General features: G+C 36.1%; 2 pseudogenes; both read right to left on the minus strand.

Annotated features, from left to right (window-relative positions):
• Positions 1-16,733, minus strand: part of LOC126634490 (disease resistance protein At4g27190-like) — an 82,727-nt pseudogene extending 65,994 nt beyond the window's left edge.
• LOC126634488 (uncharacterized) overlaps positions 1-21,285 on the minus strand; it is a 219,169-nt pseudogene that overhangs the window by 81,890 nt on the left and 115,994 nt on the right.

Consider the following 21,285-nt stretch of genomic DNA (forward strand, 5'->3'; position numbering starts at 1 on the left):
GACGCATGCATAAGTTGGAAATGAAAGCATAAAGAAAAGAAGTGAAGTTATAATTCACCTTTTCATCAAAGAGCTCAATATCTCTTTCTTCTTTGTTGGTTGTAATATTTTCACTCTTGGCATCAAAGATGAATGTCTCCAGTTTAGTACAATCGTCTAGATCCAAAAACACCAAAGATGGAAATTTAATGTAACTTCCTGAGCTGAATCTAGCAAGGCTTGGAAGATGTTGTAACTCTAGACGGCTTAGCTTATCAAACATATCATATGTATTCTCCTCATTTCCGACTATCTCTTCCATAATTTGACAATTCGATATCTTGAGATTTTTGAGTTGTCTGAGACATTTAGCCATGGAACTCGAAAACAAGAATCTTAAACTATCACATTGATGCACAGTCAAGGTTGTTAAGTTGGGCATCATAACCTGCATAGCACATAACAAAATTCATGTTTATTTTAGAAAATTACAATTTACATTGTTGTTACTTGTTAGCCATATATATTCCAGATGTGTAGATATAAGGTAAATGTCATATATTTAAAAAGTAAGCTACTAGGCTACTAGACAGATGTATGTCCTTGTACTTTCATTAATTAGCAAAGAACAAATTGGAGTAAAAACTATCTAAAATATATATATATATATATATATATATATATATATATATATATAGGGCCAAAATTATGTCAATTTAATTTTAAATTTAAACTTTTTTGTTTTGGACAAAACAAAAGCCTATTTTATTTTTAAATTGATACAAAAAACAAGAGATCTTTAATGATAAGTGATGAATTACCCTAATAGTTAGAGTTGGGTTCAAATTTTCTAAACCCAAAATAAGTGTGGCCTTTTGACAAAAATTAATAAATAAATAAATAATAAGTGTGATCTCTTTACGACACGTCTCAATACCTGACACTTGTCCACAAATTAACCTTAACTTAACTCTATCAAGTCCCAATAAAATTAAATAAAAAGTAGAAAAAGAAGCGGCTCATCCACCTCCTCTTTTCACTTCCCCAAACACAACAGCAGCAATATCAATTGCATCTCCTTCACACATTAAATCCTTAAATCAAACCCAAAAACCTCGCCCTTCAATTTAATTGCTCCTCCAAACTATAGGGGACGGCCAAATTTGGAAAGATTGAAGAATAAATCCTTTTTGGTGCAAAATTCGTTGAATTTACACCCTGTCGATCGATAGTGATCTCGACGTCACCATCGACGATCTCCTATTGCAAATCCTTGGGGTCCTTGCCGTTGACTGTGTAGCCCACCGAGATGCAGGTTCCAAGAATCTCCTTCACTGTGTTCCCGCGAGCTCCTTCAGCCATGGATCTGTTCCTCATAACCTTGCCGATCTCGATGACGTCATCAAGGGAGATGCCGCCGCTGTGCTTGAAGAGGTGAAGGTCCGTGAGGAGGGGGCGGTGATTGGTGGCGTTGGGAAGGAAGGAAGGGGAATGGGAGAGATACCCAGTACGCTGGGCTACGCTCAGATTTTTTTATTTCATTGGGAGTTAACGCCGTTAGGTTTGGTTGAGTGAATGGACAGATGTCAAAAAATGTAAGAAAATCAGAGAGGTCACAAGTATAAATGAGTGCAGAAGATTTGACTTTTAGTTGAATACCAATCGTTGTCACTTGAAATCTGAAAAAGGAATCTTAAAAAAATCGTGGGTTATAAAAATAAATCTTAAAAATTCGAAGAAGAAAACTACTTGGAGAAAGAATCATGCAACCCTTTTGCTAGAAAAAAAACAGAAAAAGTACCTCTCCATTACTGAAAAGTCTCGGTGGTCCACCAACTTCATCCTCCAAAACGATTTCGTCGGCTTCTGTATCAATCGTTAGCTTGCCTTTGGAAGAGAAACCAATAAGCTTTGGTAGATTCCGCAATGTCAAGGATTTTAACTTTTGGAAAGGTTCGCCTACGAGTTGCCCATAACACACACTTTCCAAGCTCACAAGGTCTTCAAAAAATAGAGATTCCAGGTTGGGGAAGGCATTACGAGAATAATGCCAACTGATGGAGTTAATCAGATATGTAACTTGGTCGTTGTTTTGGACATGGAGATGCTTCAGTTGTTTAACAGCTTCACTGTGAAATAGAAAGGAAATAATACTCACAATCTCCATCCCGTCCAAGTACAATTGCTCACATCTCTTTACCAGCAACTTTATACCTCGGTCGAATTGATTACTCCTGGTGAGCTTGAGTTTTAGCATGTTATAGCAGGTTGCATAGATGTCAGGATATTTCCAACAATCACCGATAAGTATGGTGTATCTTTCTAAATTATCGGAGAACAAGTTGGTTGGAAGAAGGTTAGCATCTGGAACATGTATGTCCAATGCGGATAGATGAGATAAGTTCTTCAGCTCTGAAACGCTAGCATTACTTCTTCTGCCATCGACCAAACCTTCACCTTCCCACTGTTTGAAGCTTTTTATTCCCATCCTCAAATCTTCTAGTCTTGTCAAACTTGATATAACATCAGGTGAGACCAAAATCAGTTCAGAGCAGCCAGTCAACTCCAATAATTGTAGCCTAGTCAATTGCCCTATTTCTTTGGGCAACTCTTTAACCTTGGAGTGTAGCAGGCTAAGGATCTTCAAGTTTGTTAACTGCCCAACAAGTGTTATGTCTACCAACTCGCAGTAACCGAAACACAATGTGTGGAGATGCTTTAGGGATTGAAGAGACGGAGGTAGTGACGGAATATGGAATTTGGTTAAATCCAACACTTTGAGTTCTTTCATCCCTTCAAAAAATTTGCTTGGGATTTCCTGGGAGTCGCCAATATTATGCACATCCAACGTCAACAATTTTAATTCTGGGCATTCCCAAGGTGCTTCAGGAAGTCTGGGGATGTTGCCACCTTCTACGAAGATCCATGTGCATTTTTTAAGGAAATCCTCAGTTGGCCATTCTTTCAACCCATCTCCATATTTTCTTGAAAAGGCCTTTTGATCATCAGATGCAATCCGGACAGCAACATCTAGTACAAGCTCATGCATTGTAACAGTCTCATCGTCATAACCGTCCAGTAATAGGCAAGAATTTTTTAGTTTTTTAACCATTGAATTCAATGAAATCCGTGCCTCTTCCACTGTCTCAACGCTTCTAACCAAACCCAAGCCCATAGCACATTGAAACAAGTAAAAGACATAAATCTTGCCATTCCCAAATGCAAGAATTCCGCAAAGCAAGAACAATTGCTTAAGCTCTTGATCCTCCAATTGTTCGTAACTCCACTTTAGAGCCAAGAATTCTTTTTCATTCAATTCTTTCTTGTCAAATCTTTTGAAACTTCTCAGCGCAACTTTCCATTCATCCAAACTACTATCCCTTAAAGCACTTGCAACTGCAACAACCAAAACCGGCAAGCCTCCACATTTCTTTGCTAGTTGGGTTGCTTCTTTCAGTATACGGTTGTCTTTAACGACATTACCTGCCATCTTCTCAAACAAACTCCAACTTTCTTTTTCTCTTAAAAATCCAAGTTGAAAATCTTTTTGCGTACGCATATCAGAGCATAAAACTTTTTTTTCTCTAGATGTCAATAATAGCTTACAGTTCGGCACACCGACGAGTCCCACAGCTTCAAAGTCAATTCTTTCCAAAACATCGTCTAAAATGACAAGAGTCTTCCCCTCTTTTATCCTGGCCCGTAGGAGATTCCCCCTTGTTCCCCTATCCTCAGATTCATCAACGTACATCATCAACTTTTTGGTAATTTCTTTTTGAATTTTTTCGTTGTCTCTTTTTTCTTTGACATTTAGTATCAGAACCACATCATCAAATAACTTCTCTTTCACAGCTTCTCTGTAAACCTCTTTGGCAAGTGTTGTCTTCCCAACGCCCCCTAATCCGTACACCCCAATCCTGTTGATATCAGGTTTTTTCAATTCCGTAATGATATCCTTCACCATTGAAATCCTTGATTCAAAGGCCATGTACTCGTCGGAGGCTATGGCAGATATGTCTTCTAAGGCAGCATTGTAAGAAATTGTGGGAAACTCTTTTTTATTTTCATGTTCTTCAATCTTTCTCACCAATTTAGTTGATTTTCTGCTGAGCTGATGATAGGATATCAGGTTAGGACATATATACAAACATTTTGTCTTTGCACGGCCTTCATCATCCAATATTGCTTCTGCCTCTCGAGAGATCTCATCTGCTTCTGTCTGCCAGTTCCGGACATCAACTTCCACTTTTTCATTAACTTTTCTTTCGACTTCTTCAACTGCATGGTTCATCCTTTGTTTCACAGCATCAAAATTCTTCAATGTACTCCTTAGATCTTTAAGGTTGCTGTTGTAGAAAATGACATAACTCACTTGCCGTCCAAGTGGTCTAACTGTGTAGTCAATTATTGTAGGAATAATTGCAGTGAGTATCTCCATCGCCATGGCACCTTCAGCTTACCAATTCGTCTGCTTCTCCGATCTGTTGAATATATACGAATCCAAAATAAATAAATAAATTCAAAATACGAGAAAGGAATCCTTTATTTTCAAAGCAGATGAAATTAAAAAAAAAAAAAAATCAAACAATAGGTCATACCTTAGCTTATGATCAAGGCTACGCTTGAAGAAAAACAGAGCAGTATGCAAATTTTTTGGTTTTCTTTTGCTTTTGGAGAAATCTGCATAGTAAAAGCAAAAAGAAGGTTATACCACACTTGCAAAGTAGAAGTCGAGACCATGAACAAGTTTTCACATACAATTATTATACTAAAAAAACTTGCTTGGTACGGAATTTAGGTAACTGTTTCCAAATCTTAAAAACTATGAAAAACATATATAATCTGCTTTGAATTTCACTGAGGCATTTGAACAAACACCAATTGAACAAAATGTAGAACGATTTGCTCGTTCAAGACCACTAATTGAAGTTTGTACCACAGAGCTACTGATCTAGATGGTACGATGGAGTTGACCCCCGATTCTCAGGAGCTGACCGAGTTAACTCTGCCAAGGCTCGACGAGTTCCAGAGGCTCATGAGGAGCTCTAGTTTACGAAAGAAATCTGAGGCCATCAACTGCGAAATCCAGGCAGTCATGAGCTCGGGCAACGCGAGGTTAGGAACAGAGACAACCTCGCTCTGAAAGGTCGAGCAGAGCTAGGAGGTTGCCGAGTGCCTGATTTTGTTCATCTTGAAGAGAATTCAATTTTTTATTTATTTACAAGCAGCAGCGTAACCAGGAATTTCAAATAATCATGTCATAATATCAACAAAAAAGCTTCATTGGGTCATTTCGTCGAGCACCTAGTAGGCACCTGTGAATTCCTGCCAACATATGCTGAAATTTTATGTCAACATATATCGACGACTACTATTACTTGTACAAGCTTGTCGATGGTGGATGTAGGGTACTGTGGAGTAATGTTGAAGATTTTCAAGGCTTTTCAACTAAAACATTTCATTTAAGAAGAGAGAAAATGAAAACAAATATGATAGAAGAAAATAGAAGAAGTAGGACAAGAAGGTCGTAATTTAATTTGCCTTAGTTGTTTGTTAGAGTCAAATACAATATAGAAGCAAATATACATAGGGTTTTTAAAGTTATTAGGGTCAAAGACAACCAATAACTCCATGCTGGCTCCGTCACTGTTTTCAATGGTAGCCATGGTGATTGGTCCTAGACAAAGGGAGATGGAGGAAAACGGGTGAAAAAGTTGCAAGGAGGAAGAAAGGAGGTGTTTGGTTGTGTGTTTAAAAGTTCCTAAGGCTTATGAAGGAAATTTCACCTAGGAGAAAAATCACGAAGGAGGTTGAAATTATTTGGGGGAAATTTGGGCTTCTATATTGCCGTGAATTCCATGACTGAGAAGTCCTACGATGAAGACGAAGTGCTACCATGGCTTCCACAATAAAGAATAGGAGGATTTTGAGGTGGGGTCGTCGACAAAGAAATGTTGGAGGAGAAGTGGGTGGCACCGATGGAGGAGACGAGGTTACCGGAAGCATTGAAGAGGAGAAATTTTTGGGGTGACGGGAACACACACACACCTCAGAAAGGCAGGTGGTGCTCCTAACCTATTAAATTTTGACAGCTAGCTTTTGGCATCCTTTTGTTTTTTACTTTTTAGCTTCTCCAAGTAATGCTATTCATATTATGTTTTTATACCACATTTTTATACCATCTTAGATGGCATTGGACAGCTACATCATTTGAAAAATTTGCAAACCCCAAGGAAAGGAAGAAGAAAGACTCATTGTATACCACAATCATCATTTAATTAACTAGTTTTTCTTAATTATTAGTTTATTAAATAATGAACTAATTTAAAAAATCTGATTAATTCAAATGATGTGGCTGTCCACATCAAATGCCACCTAAAATGGTATGAAAATGTGATACAAAAATATGGTATGAATATCATTACTCATGATTAAGTGAGCAAATGACAAAATCCAGCTGTCAAAATTTAATAGGTTGGGAACACCACCTGCTTTGCTGAGGTGTGTGTTCTCGTCACTCCCAAAAATTTCTCGTTAGAGAGGACAAGGTTTCACGTTTATAAATTAAAATTGTAACAAATGTTTTGTTCTCATTGGGCCACTTCATGTGGTTAATAATTTGGGTACTGTCTATTCAGTACCCAAGTATTATCCTAGAATGAGGGCAGCGGATAATTGAAGAAGGGAACATTGCGATAATTAGGAGTGGAAAATTTTGCCATAAACCGATTTACCGACCGAACCATACTAGTCGACTCATAATGGTATGGTATAGTTTTGGCATTTTTTCATAATCGGTTGGCATTTTACCGAACCGACAATTAATGGCATGGCTTTGGTAATTGATTTTGTATGCCGACGGTATACCATACCTACCAATATATATATATATATAAATTTTTTTTCTATTTAGATATTTTAGGTATTTTTTACATGCTTGACTGTTGACTCCTTAGTTTTAGGGTTTAAAAATATATATGTATATGTATATGATTCATGCCATAATAAATATAGAAAATATTGTTAACAAAATTGATAGCATGATGATTACTGATACTATATATACAGGTACATATATATGATTTTGAATGTATATGTGTTGCTTATGTTTAGGATAATGGAGTCTAGCCAATCAACCGTTACAACATGGATTAGCCAAAAATGAACCACACAATGCAACCGAACAAGCAACCCAATCTGAAAATCAAAATGAACCCCTAGAACTAGAAGATAGCGAGGAAGAAGTGGAAACCACTGATTGTGCCATTTACCAACCGAACAACCAATAATTTTGGCTGAACCGATTTTTGGCAATCGCAAGAAGACGGTTGGTTAGCAGTAATTGATTTTCAGTAATTATGTATATGTGGTTGGTAGGTGGCACAAGAAATTTGGCACGATTTGCCAACCGAACCCAGCCCTAGCGATAATCAGCCTCAAGTAGACAAAAGGTACAAGAGAAGCCATTGTCAAATGAAAAAATTAATCAAGATGTGTTTAATGCATAAAGTGGCAAGTAGATAATTGAAGAGTTTTTATGTTTTTCTCTTCTAATGTTGTCAATAAATGAAATTTAAGCCATTGTCGGTTAGGGAGAAGAAAATGGAAACATAACAAGGAAAAGAAGAGGACAACTGATCATCATTCAAGAGATGACAAGTTCGACGAATAGAGGTGCGGAAGAGCAACAAAGGCTCAAGTTTTCTCAACTTGGTTTTCTTCATTTTATTATGCATTTAGTGACAACTTCAATTATGTTTTGAAATTAATTTCTTTTCCCTAGAGCTACGAGGTAACCTAATCATGATTGCTTCATTCCTTAGTATCGTTATTTATGAATTTCAATCTTATTGAGTTTATTTTGTTGTGGATTATACGCTTGATTTTTATCTTGTTGATTAGCTACAAACTTGGTTTGTCAAGTTCATCTAATGCAAATTTAAGTATGTGGAAATTCAAAGCTTCTTGCAGTTAAAGTTATGAAAGCCTTGATATACAGGTTATGACTATGTTTCATGCAGTCTCTTAGTTAGTGTCCAAATTGATAATAATTTTTTTTTTTTTTTTTTTTTTTTGTGTTTAGTAATCTACATGTCATTGAATCTTAGTACATAAGAGTATACCTAGTAATCTAGATGTCATGAACACTATATGATTTAGAGGAATTAGATCGTCGACAATTATTCATTAATAATTTATTGCTAGAAATGGAAAATTTGGAAAAATAACCAAAATTTGAATCCTATATAGAACTATAGCCATCCTTTTAAGTTTATGATAATTATAACCAAAAGTTGATATGAAAATACTAATATATCCTTAAAATAGGAATTGAGAGGTAAGGAGAGTTTGAAAACAAATCTAAAAAACCCAAATCAAATCTGAGATTATCCCAATGTCTTACCGGGTTTTTTTTTTTTTTTTTTTTTTTGTTCCAAAAAAATTAAAAAATGTGAACCCAAGGATTTTCTCGGTTTGATTTGTGTGTGACAAGAAAAATTTATTTATTATTCATCATTTTATTGTGAAATTGTTGTAGGGTTTTCATTGTCATTCAAAAATGGTCTGGAAAGTTGTTGAATACAGTCCCGAAGAAAATGGTCTGGGAAGCTATGAACACTCATGGCTGAGACAACTTGGAGAACATGTCAGTTTATATATTTATTGCCCCACACCACACCCATTGATTCATTTACATTTAGCAATTTTCTTACAAGTTTGGGGCATCTAGCTAGTATGAAAAAGAAGATCATTATCTACCAGCTGCTTCGTCGATTGCAAATTTTGTATCATTTTTCATTTGGCATTTCTCTTCTGCATTATATGATTTCGATATGTTTTCTGTCTCTAAACTTGTAGTAGAAAGGGGATTTAATTGTTCAATTTTTTTATTTTTTATTTTGATACAAAATTATAAAGGTGTACATAAGGGTATATTAGTACTTTTATATCAATTTTGGGCTATAATTATGATAAATCTAAAAAAGTGGCTATAATTCTACATAGAGTCTTAAATTTGGTTATTTTTCCAAATTTCCTGCTAGAAATAGGTTGGATTGGTTGTCACATCCCGGCCAGGGCCCCCACCACATATCCTATTACGGCGGAGTCGAGCTCAAGATGTGGTGGGGGCCGGATTGTGACATCCCATATTGTCCAGGAGAATGGATCATGTAAGCCTTATATGTATATTCTCATCTCTACCTAGCACAAGACATTTTGGGAGCTTACTAGCTTCGAGTTCCATCAAAACTCTGAAGTTAAGCGAGTTCGCGCGAGAGCAATTCCATGGTCAGGATGTGACACTGGTTATGGTGGAGTCAAACCCGGGATGTGGTGAGGGCCCGGGCCGGGATGTGACACTGGTTATAATGAAATCGAATGCTCTAGTAACTCACTCATCCCGTTCACAATTTGTTTCTATTTGCATCTCTATTCCTTTAGTCTTATTTGTCTTGTTATTTTTCAGTGTTTTTAAATCAAGAACTCAATCCTTGCAATTCTTTCTTATAATCAATATTTTGAATTCAAGTGCTATTCAACTTAAGCTAGGCAATTAGAATTGACTCGATCTCAGTTGGAACGAGGTTGTGTTTGCCTATTATATTATACTACAATTCGTACATTTGCGAGCATGAAAATTTGGACTGAATTGGGTTGATTTCGACAAATCTAATTTCGGCAACAAAGATCAATTTTTTTTGTCTTAAAATGGTTAAGATCATCAATTAAATTCTAATTGCAAAGTTTCTAAAAAATTTCAAAAGGTTTAGTGGGATCTGTCAAAGCTTAGAAGTGTACTATCTGAGAATATGGTGAAGAAAGAAAATCATTAGTTGGCCTGCTGGTAACCTTGGTGTGAGAAGGGACAAACTTTAACTTATTTGAAATGGCATTTCGAATGGTGTTTTCTTTGTGAAGACTTCTTATGGTCTCTTATTTCAAAGAGAGTCTTGGATGATTGGTCCCTAATGAACAGCGGGCTAGGAAGTGTTTGACCTCTAATCCTTCATGCACTTTTTGTTCTTGGCATGTTGAATCTATTCTCCATATTCTCAGGAATTGTTATAAGACTGAATATGTTTGGCTGCTTCTTAGTGTTCCTTGTTATGTGATAAACTCTTTTGATTTGAACATTCAAGCTTGGTTGCTTGCTAATCTTAAGGTGCATATAAGGTTATCAATCAAAGTTTTTTGTGCATTTTATTTCTCTTTAGTTGTTGGCATATTTTGAAATGGAGAAATCAACAAAAAAATTTATACTAATTATGTTATGCCAAGGGATCCTTAAGCTATTTTAGTAAGGGATGCTGCTGAATGGGTGAAGGTGTCCTCAAAAGCTTCTGTGAAGCCAACTAGGATGGTGCAAGATTAATATTGATGGTTAAGAAGAATGACTTCTAGGCAAATTGGGGATGGTTGAGTTCTTAGAGATCATTGTGGTGATTGGTTAGGGAGATTTTCTGCCAATTTGGGGCAGGGACAAGTTATGGAGGTAGAGGTGTAGAGTTTTTATTTTGACCTTAAGCTTGCTTTAACAAAGGCGTATATAGGCTTATTATTAAGATGAATTCAGTGGGTGGTGTCAACTTGATTAAGCAAAATATGGCAAATGATTTTCATCCTCATTTTACAATTTTGAGTAGCTACTGAAATATGAAGGATCAGCTGGAGCGTCATCAGTTGGTTCATGCTTTTCAACAAAATAATTTTGTTGCTGTTCATTTAGCTAGCTCGAGCTACAATACAGCACCGGTTGAAGTTTTTGTTAGGGATCCATTAAATAGTTAATTCTGAAGAGATTGAATTAAAAGTCAATTAATCTTCCGGACATTGAGAATTCATTTGGATTTGAAATTAGCCACGGACTTCAAGGTTCATTGACCAAGACCTAAATGTGAGAAATTTTTCATTGTGTCTAGAACACGAATGGTACACCACGACTTGTTATATAAGTGGTGAGAAATGTTATTTTTTAAGTTGTTAATTTTTTAACACAGGTATCTTACTATTTATATAATGACACATAGTGTATTACCCCGTATTCCAGGTACACTGAAAAATCTCTCTTAAATGGCGAGAATTTAAGTTGTGAGACAACTTAAGTTCATTAAGTCCAAAAGAGGCTCATTGAATTCTCTTAGCCAATTATAGAGGGAAAAGAGATTGTTAAGTGTGTCGCTAGATCATCTCAAATAGGCTCTTTAAATAAGCTTTTAACAACCACTTAGTATTACGGTCTAGTGTTATTTTTCTTCACTTATAAGTAAGAAGTCTTAGGTTCGATTCTTTCCAAAAGAGAAATTGAGTCACATTATTGATAGCCCATTGTGAGGTTTAACCCGTTTTCCATCTCTCTTGGACACCCACTTTGCTTTTTTTGCACACCCGTATTTCTTATTATTTTATTTCATGTATTTAAACCCGAATTCTATAACATTTTTTTTTGTACATCGATATTTTTACACTAGAAGGAGTGGGAGTTCGACTAAGCCACACAATAGGTAGCCTAATTTGTTATCGAATTCGTTATCCACGAAATTCGAGCCTAAGATCTCTTATTTCCATGTGAAGAAGAATACCACCATACCGTAGTATTGAATGATTAATCCCAACAATAATTAGCAATAACTTTTTGCACCTAATTCGCTCCCAGCTCGTAACATGTGTTTACATCTCTCTGTCTATTGTTTTAATTCCTTTTTTAAGTTAGCTTCAATAGGTTTTTAAAACTAAAAGTTGAAATCAACGTTGAAGAGATAGACAAGGATTTGGATCCTCTCCTGAGCTCAGCATCCTGAGCCTGCTGAGCAAATCACATGGGCCATTGGAGTTTGATTCAACGACTACAAACAGAATGCCCCTCTAAAAGTTATAATAATTGTAGTTGTTGGATCAAAATACAACGGTTCATGTGATTTGTTCAACAGGCTCAGGATGCTGGGCTTAGGAGAGGATCCAAATCCAATATACAAAAGGTGAGTGAAGTTGAACTCAACGTTGTACTTGATGAACACAGTTCTTTGTATAAAAATCCTAGTGGCTGTTCAATTTGGCTATATAGGAATTAAGTTGGGTGTAGTCAAATTAGGATTTCAATTGATTTTTAAGTTATTGGATTTCATAGGATTATGGACTTCTATCAAATATATATGGATTTTGAAAGGTTTGAGAAGATTCGTATAACAAATTTTTAATAATTTAATAGACTTATGCAGCGTTAAATCTTGGCCATCTAATAGATCAAATGATGATAAATGTGTCTAGGTCATAAATCTAACCAAATGGAGCTGCAATTGGTTCATGCTCAAGAGTTGCGTCCCCTTCTCCAGATGGAACAACTTGGTGAAGCAAGAGTCAGCTTGAGTGGGGCGTGGTGGAGATGAGATTCTTTTTAACCTTTTTTATACATGAAATTCACTCTCAAATCCTACTAAATCTGTTACTCAATGAAGCCAAGCGCAACTCATTGCAAAAGCTATTGCTTTAAAGGAAGGGCTTTTGTTTGCCAAGTGCAAATGTGTGAAGATGCTAATGGTGAAAGGGGATTCTAAGCAAGTCGTCCAGATGGTGCCAGATGTTTGGATGCCTCCTTAGCATCTTAAACCTATCATAGAGGATATAAAATGGTTGGCTTCTAAGTTTCAACACATCAGTTGGAAGCATATTTATAGGGAGTCTAATTTTGTGATGGACACATTAGCTCATTTGGGCCTCAGTGTTGACAACCTTTATTTTTGGGATTATTGTCTTCCGTTTTTGGCTATAGAGGCCTTTAATTTTTTTTGTATTGAAAACGGTTGTATTAAAGGTTTTAAGCTTTAATAAATTTCTTCTTTATCAAAAATAAAAAAATTAAAAAAATTAAACCTTACAAAATCTATGACATTGTGAACACCTACGGATTTGCATGGACTCTTTTTAATCCTAATTGACTACATTTTGATTTAGACGATTTTTTTTTAAATCCTGTTAAATCCTACTTTGACTACAGCATGATTTCAAAGTCTTTTAACACTCTATTGACTACATCCTAATTAGAAACTTAATTGACTACACCTCCTAAGATTATATTAAAAAGTCTAGTAAGTCTTTTATAGTAATTGTACATATGAGTGTATGTATTATTTTTCATTAAATGAAACTGAAGGGTGTCCATAGTAAAAGGTTGGTGTATACATAATTAATTAAAAATTTAATCATCACGAAGTGATTCAGTGGTTAGAGACGAATTTCACGTTTGTAATCCACACAACACGTCATGGGTTCGATTCCTAGTACTGGTGAATAACATGATGATGGTCAGGAAATAGTTGAAATGCCTCTGTAAGTCTTTCCGACCCCGAAAGAATGAAATGCCATGACGAAGCCATTATCTGACCCCTTTTTAAAAAATAGAAAAGCTACCTTCTCCTTTTAGCTTTCCCAACTTGCCTTCCCCATTCATTAGTTGACATGTGAACTCTACCACTAGTTAAAGCTCAATAATTAATGTGTTAAAATATTAATTATTTAGTTCCCATATGCCTTTCATTATATACCAATTTTTAACTTGCACTCAATACTTTCTTTAAATTATATAATTTTCACCGGAGCCATCCTCCTTCCTAGGGATGACAATTATAATTGTTAAAACCAATAACCATGGATAACCGTCCGAATGTATTAGATTTGGGTATGAAAATTCGGGTATATTTTGGTTATGGGGAAAAACCGTAAATAATATTTGGTTATGGTTTTGGATATGGTTATAGCCGTCCTCATCTTAAATCTTACTACCAAGGCCGGACTTACAAGTGAATTAGCTAGCAACCAATTCAGTTGTAAATAATTCTATTCTTCACATCAACCTTACGGTGTTGAAACTTAGAGGTTTTGTATTTTTGTAACATATGGAGAACTTGCTCAACCATCAAAGGGGATCAAGGGAAGGAGTTTTCAAGGTGCCATTCAAGGAGAAGATCAAGCCCTTCCTCTAGGGTGATACACTTTTTCAAAACGAAAGTAGTAGTGCTTCAAGATATTGAATCCAAATCTCTATGTTTTGTCTTTAGGGTGAACCCGCGAGCTTAGCCATCAACCGGCCTTTTCTTGGCGAAGCCCACTGTCGTCACCACCACCAAAGTGAAGCATGCGGTCCCCCAAAAAAAAAACCTTATGAAGCACAGATATGGGAACGAGAGCAAGACTTTGGGAGAGGGGCGAAGCATTTCGTGAACCCTAATTTGGAAATGTCAGGGATTCCCCCGATCGTCAAACCACTGCAAGTCGCGAGGCGTGGACTAATAATTGTAGCATGTTCTAATGTCAATGAGCGGCCCTCTATATTATGAACTTACTTCTATGATTGTTTTTCCAAATTCAAATGTTTGATCGAAAAAATTGTAATTGACCGTCGTTCCATTTTGTGAACAATGGCAACACAATGGTTGGATTGTCATAAAGTTTAAATAGAGGTATTTGAACTTTAATACTTGGAAAAAAAAAGATTTAATTAAAATTTGGTATTAGATTACATATTTATTTAGTTTTTTTTTAGTACGTACAACGATATATTTTACACTAAGGGAAGGGGGGAGTTCGGCTAAGCCACACAATTAACAACCTAATTTGGTATCGAATTCGCCATCCACGAGATTCGAACCTAAGACTTCTCACTTACAAGTGAAGAAGTACCACCAGACCGTAGTACTGAGTGACATACTTATTTAGTTATTAGATGTGTGCTTTTAATTCAAATTCCAATTCATATTCTATTTTTGTTATAATGTTTAATGTGTATAATATTCAATATCTCCCATTAAATATTTGAATTTGTTAATATACATATTTGAATTTATTAATTTTGTTTAACTTCCTCCAATTATATCCTTATAAATGTACATAAATGAGAAAACATTGAAAAAATAAAATAATGACACATAAGAAACATGTAAATGTATAAGTGTACCGAAAATATACTAAAAGGAATTGATGTACCTAAATGTTTGTATTGAAATATAAGATGTACCTAAATGTCTGTACCGAAATGTAACATATTAAATTAAGGTACTTAAATGTCTGTATGGAAATGACTATACTAAAATATATTAAATGAATTAATATACCTTGGTTATGTCACTTTCTAGGTTAAGCTGTAGGCCAGGCTCGAATAAAGGGCCTCCACCTCCTCAAGTAATTTGTTGGTTAAGCTGCATACTGCAATTATATATATTCATGTGTTATCTTTGAAGAAAATATATGTGCCTAATATCAAGCATATATACCATACTACTTCTACTATATATCAAATATAATATGAGCAAAAGTGCTTTTGTTCTGTCATTCAAACAGAAAAAACCCCTCATCCGCTTGTCATGTATTAATATTTTTCTCATCAATTTGCCACTTTCAACTACTACTAATTCTTTTGTAACATTGCAATTGCGATACATTGTCATATGAAATCATCTCCAATATCATATTTGGTATAAGCCATACTATAATAAGGTCTTCTTAGTTGTTTTTCAGGTTGCCCGCACTAGAAGAAATCTAGTTTCGTCCCTGACCTAAATGTTTGTACCGAAACATATTATAATGAATTAATGTACCTAAATGTTTGTACGAAAATGTTTGTGCTAAATAATATTATATTGAATTAATGTACTTAAATGCCTCCATCGAAATGGACATACCAAAATGTATTAACATACCTAAATGAATAACATGAAGTGTATTGGGATATTATATAAATGAAATTACTGTAACAAAATAAAATATCAGAATATTATTTGTGGAACCCCCAGATGTTATTGGGATATTATTCCTCATTCTTATAATGGAGTGGCACTCGGCCTCGCCAAGTTAAGTTTGCATAATTGTTCTGATGTAGTTTTGTTTGAGGAACCCCCAGATGTTGTTTGGCAAGTTCTCAACCAAGATATGTTACTCCCTTGAGTTTATGAATAAAAGCAATCGTATTCTATTCAAAAAAGAATATAATTAAATGTAGTTAATATTAACATTAGGAAAAAAAAAAACATGAAAATATAATTATGAGGTTATTAAATGTGTTAAGGAACTAAATTAGATTTTAATCTTAAGCTAGAATTTGGTTTAAAAGTCATATTTTTTAAGAACTAAAACTCAGTTTTCTATTTTAAATATGTTATTGTTGGTGCTTTATGTGACTTGCATAAACTTTAAAACTTACATTTGTGAACGTGAAGTTTGTCGACTTCAGATAAAAGATTTTAGGGTTCCAAAGGGTTGACTTTCCCATCAATGTTCACCGTAGCACGCTATCAATATCATAGCCAATGTATACGACTTAGACTTGACAGTTGTTCGACTTGAATCTCAACTTGACTGGTAAAGCAATAATTTGGGTTAAACAAAATGGGCAAATCTGCACACACAGCTAAAAAACCGATAAAGAGCAGAGGAAGAGAATAAAAACAAGGAAAAATCAAAAGACGTACCATATACCTTATCTCTCTATATTCCATTGCTTACATAACGCCGAAGCACAATCGGTTGGTATATGAAGCTGAACAAAATATGTTTACCTTTTTTTTTCTTTTCAAATAAAACCGAGCGACAAGAAGTTGAAATTGGCAGAAAATGAAATCAGGAAACACAGGAAAGCAACGAAATTGATTTTTCACTTTTGGAAGTAAAGCAAAGTAGATTAAGCTAAAGAAGGTTGCTGTGATGAAGAAACCAAAACGAGACAAGTGTATGTAATAAGAAGATCGGAGCAAATAATGAGAAATGGATGGGAAGAAAAGCTCTCTCAGCAGAAGAAGATGAGATAATGAATGCAGGAGAGAGAGAACGTGGTAGCATAGAGAAGCCCAACGTTGTATGCAATTAAAAAAGACCAAGGTTAGAAAATGGCTGTATTAGTTGACGTATCGAGAAATGTGACAAAGAACGTGGTACGATAGAGAAGCCCAATGTAGTCTGCAATTGAAAAAGACTAAATGAGGACTTATTCTGGCAGGCATTTCCTACTTCCTAGGTAAGAAAATGGCTGTATTAGTTGGCGTATTGAGAAATGTGAGAGAGAACGTCGTACCATAGAGAAGACAACGTTGGGAGAGATTTCTCAAACCATGAAACCTGGAAATCTGTACAAAAGTTCTCATTTCATCTCTCAAATTATGGAGAAATTTTTAATTGTGATGAGAATATGGTACACCACGTGTTTTTATGTAAGTGGTGAAAAATTTTAATTTTTATGTTATTAACTTTTTAATACACATAACCCACTATTTATACAAGAACACGTGGTGTATCACCTCGTGTAATGGTTACATTGAAAAATCTTTCCAAATCATGAAAGGGTCGTGGCTCCAAAGTTACAAAAACTCCATTAAAAACTCATCAACCAAACTCACTAATTCATAATCCACAAAATATATATACAATTATTCACAAATTTCCGATGAAAAAATTTTGAGGAAAAAAAGGTGTAGGGAGAAACCCACAGAAAAATTAATAATTTTGGAAAAGAGAGAGAGACAAATTCAAATTGTAGATTTACCCCGGACTTTTTTTAGTTTCAAAATTCAAATCTTGGTTTGTTTCTTTTGTTTACAGATTCAAATCCTGGGTTTGCCCAGTATAGTTTGATGGATATTTGAAAAAAGACAACCATGGTTACCAATTCTTAGGGCTGGTTTGGTATTGCTGTGCTTTGAAAAAAAGCTGTTGTGAGAATAAGCGGCTATGAAATAAATCAGTAGAGTGTTTGGTAAACTTTTTTGTAAAAGTGTTTTTGGAAAAAAAAAAGCAATCTGATAGTGGGTCTTTTCATTAAAGGAGCACTGTAGCTCCGTGTGCTTTGAAAAAAAGCCAGTTTTCCAAAGCTGCAAATAGTAGCTTCAGCTTTTTCCTTTGATTTCAGCTTATTCTCACAGCAGCTTCCAAAATAAGTCATTTTTTTAGTTTACCAAACACCTAAAACCCTCACAGCTTTTTTTCATGGATGTTTTTTTTTAAGCACCTCACTCCTAAACCACCCCTTAGTGTGAGAGAGTAGAGCTGTAAATTTTGGAGAGAAGAGAGTAAGGCTTTTACAATGCTTTTGGCTTCATCGGGAATATGAAAGGGTGAAGAACAGCAAGTGGAGAGAAATATAATTTTAAATTACTATTTTCTTAAGTTATATTAACAGTGGGACTCAAGGCGTGCTGGGTAAGTCCGACTGGACTCTCTTTTGGTGCGAGTCCCACTAGCATTTGGGGCGAGTCCGGCTAACATTCTCCTTGATCTAAAGTCTACGGACTTCAACTTCACAAACTTAAGTAATATGGTATAAGTTACGTTAATCAACACTTAATAATTCAATCATCAACAATCACATAATATAGTTTATAAAATATGATTTAAATAGATAATTTCCCTAACAATATGGTACCTTAACACAAGGTGAATGTTCTTCATGAAGAAAACCTCACAATAAGACCAAAGCCTCCAAAATGGTTCTTTTTCCCAACTTTGTAGTACTAAAATTTAGAACCTCTATTTTACTATATCTCCAAAAATTGTTTACCAACAACAACAACAAAGCATTTTCCCATTAAGTGGGATCGGCTGTATGAATTTTAGAACGTCATTCTGCTCGGTTCTGTACCACGTCTTCCGTTAGATCCAAGTACTCTTCAGTCTTTTCTTAGAGTCTTTTCCAAAGTCTTCCTTTACCCCTTTGGCCCTGAACCTCTGTCCCGTAATTGCATATTCTAACTGGAGCGTCAATAGGCTTTCGTTTCACATGTTTAAACCACCGTAACTGATTTTCTCTCATCTTTCCTTCAATTTCGGCTACTCCTACTTTACCTCTAATATCCTCATTCCTAATCTTATCCTTTCTTATGTGCCCATATATCCAACGAAACATTCTCATCTCGGCTACACCTATTTTATGTACATGTTAATGCTTCACTGCCCAACATTCCATGCCATAAAGCATTGTTGACCTTATTGTTGTCCTATAAAATTGTTTACCAAAAAGAAAAAAGATGTTCGACATAGGCTCAAACGCATTAGACTCTTAAAAGGATATTGTCGATGGACTTAGATTCTTTAATTGGCCACAATAGTACACGCTTAACTCATTCAAGTACGGAAAAATTGGATCATCAGCTAGAAAGGAGTTCTCATTCCCTAGATGCATCAGCTCCGGCATTTCACGGAGCCACAAAGTCTTTACATGTGGAAGGGTCCCAACTGCTTGTATTTCCCAACTAGTATTTCCTTCCTGGGCAAATATTTCTTTCCAAGGTGCAGAACACAAAAAGAGTGTTTTAAGCTTTTGTAATTTTTGAAGGAAAATAAATATCTGGGGTGTGCTGCCGGAGAAAAAGTTAAAGATGGTAGTTTGCTAAAGAAGTCCACTGGCAATGGACCATACAGTTTGTTGATGCATAAAACCGGAAGGTCTTGGAACAACGTAAATTCGACCGTGAATCTGTAAGAAAGTAAAGAACACAAGATGTATCGTGGTTTACCCCAATGTTTGGGCTACGTCCACACTGATGTTGATCGTATTTCTCTGTAACTGTATGTATGGATTACAAGTGTGAGGGGGAGTCCCACAGAGAAAGAGAGAGTTTGAGAGAGTTTCTCTGATTTGTGAGCCTTGTGGCTTCTGTATGTGAGGATGAGACCTCTTCATTGTGAGGGTGAGGAGACCCTTTTATAGACTAAAAGCTCCTCCCCTTTTACATGAATCATGGGTTCAATGTCTGGAAGCCCAAGTAACAAGGCCCAATATAATATGATACCAACAGTAGTCCCCCAAGTCATCAGTCAAGAGAGTCTTTTGGCTGGAGACTTTGAAATTCAGTCTATGTGTGGGCCGAAGTAACCAGTTGTCGTCTAGAATTGATACTTGATATGGGGCGGTGCTCAATGTGAAATGATGCTCAACTAGAAGTAGCACATGTTGCGAGGCCGCTCAGCTTGTGGCTTATGTTGCCTTGGTTGGCTTGGCTTGTGGCGTTGAAGGTGAGGGAGTCCCTTTTTAGAATAAGAGCTTGCTCCTCAATACATAAATGATGGGCTAGAGTTGATGTTCACGGCGAGGCGGTTGCTCAGCAGGTGACGATGCTCTCTAATGATGGTGAGGGAGTCCCTTTTATAGAATAAGAGCTCGCTCATCAATACATAAATGATGGGCTAGCGTTGATGCTCACGGCGAGGCGGTTGCTCAGCAGGCGGCGATGCTCTCTAATGATGGTAAGGGAGTCCCTTTTATAGAATAAGGGATCGCTCCTCAATACATAAGTGATGGGTTAGGAGTGATGCTCGCGGTAAGGCGGTTGCTCAGCTGCCGGCGATGCTATCTAATGAAGGTAAGGAAGTACCTTTTATAAAATAAGGGTTCGCTCTTCAATACATGAATAATGGATGCTCTCTAATGAAAATGAGGGAGTCCCTTTTATAGAATAAGGGTTCGCTCCTCAATACATAAATGATGGGCTAAGTCCCCCAAGAGTATTTTTCATGAGGCCCAGTTGCGGAAGCCTAATATTTGGTACATAGTGTAGTCCTCCAAGTCTTCAGTCAATAGAGTCTGTTGGCTGAAGATTTCAAATTCAATCCATGTATGGGCCGAAGTGGAGGTTGTTCGGAGGCGGTCTTTGTATACCGTGCACTGAAGCTTGTAGGTGAAGCTTTGAAAGTGAAGCTTTGAAGCTGGAGCTTTTGTAAATAAAGTTTTTGAAGTCAGAGCTTTGTAAATGAAGCTTTCGAAGCTGGAGCTTTGTACATGAAGCTTTCGAAGCTGATTGACATGATTGATGCTCATGAATGTTTATGTTGATTGACATGAGTGATGCTCATGGATGTTGACATGAGTGATGCTCATGAATGTTTATTTATGATTGACATGAGTGATGCTCATGAATGTTTATGTATGATTGACATGAGTGATGCTCATGTATAATTTTGGAGTATTGGACGTACTTTTGATCACCTGGTTGGTGATAATAGCGGCATGCTGTCGAATAATTTTGAAGTACTGGACGTACTTTTGATCACCTGGTTGGTGAGAATAGAGGGTGAACCTTAAGTGGAGGGATGGAGGTTGGAGTTTGAAGTCATAGGGCTTGGCTCTTTTGGGCATATGGGTCTTCGCCCTCCACATAACATTCCAGCCCACTATTTTGGGCTTGCCGACATTTTGCCCATGTTTTTTTTTTTTTTTTTTTGTGGTGGATGGTAGACAAAATGAATAATAATAGACTTATTATTGAGAAAGCTTATCTTCTTCTTCGTTGCTTTTCCTCTTCCGCTTGTTGGTTGTAAAGGTCAGTATAC

This window comes from Malus sylvestris, chromosome 9, assembly GCF_916048215.2.
Source record: "Malus sylvestris chromosome 9, drMalSylv7.2, whole genome shotgun sequence".
Lineage (NCBI taxonomy): Eukaryota > Viridiplantae > Streptophyta > Magnoliopsida > Rosales > Rosaceae > Malus > Malus sylvestris.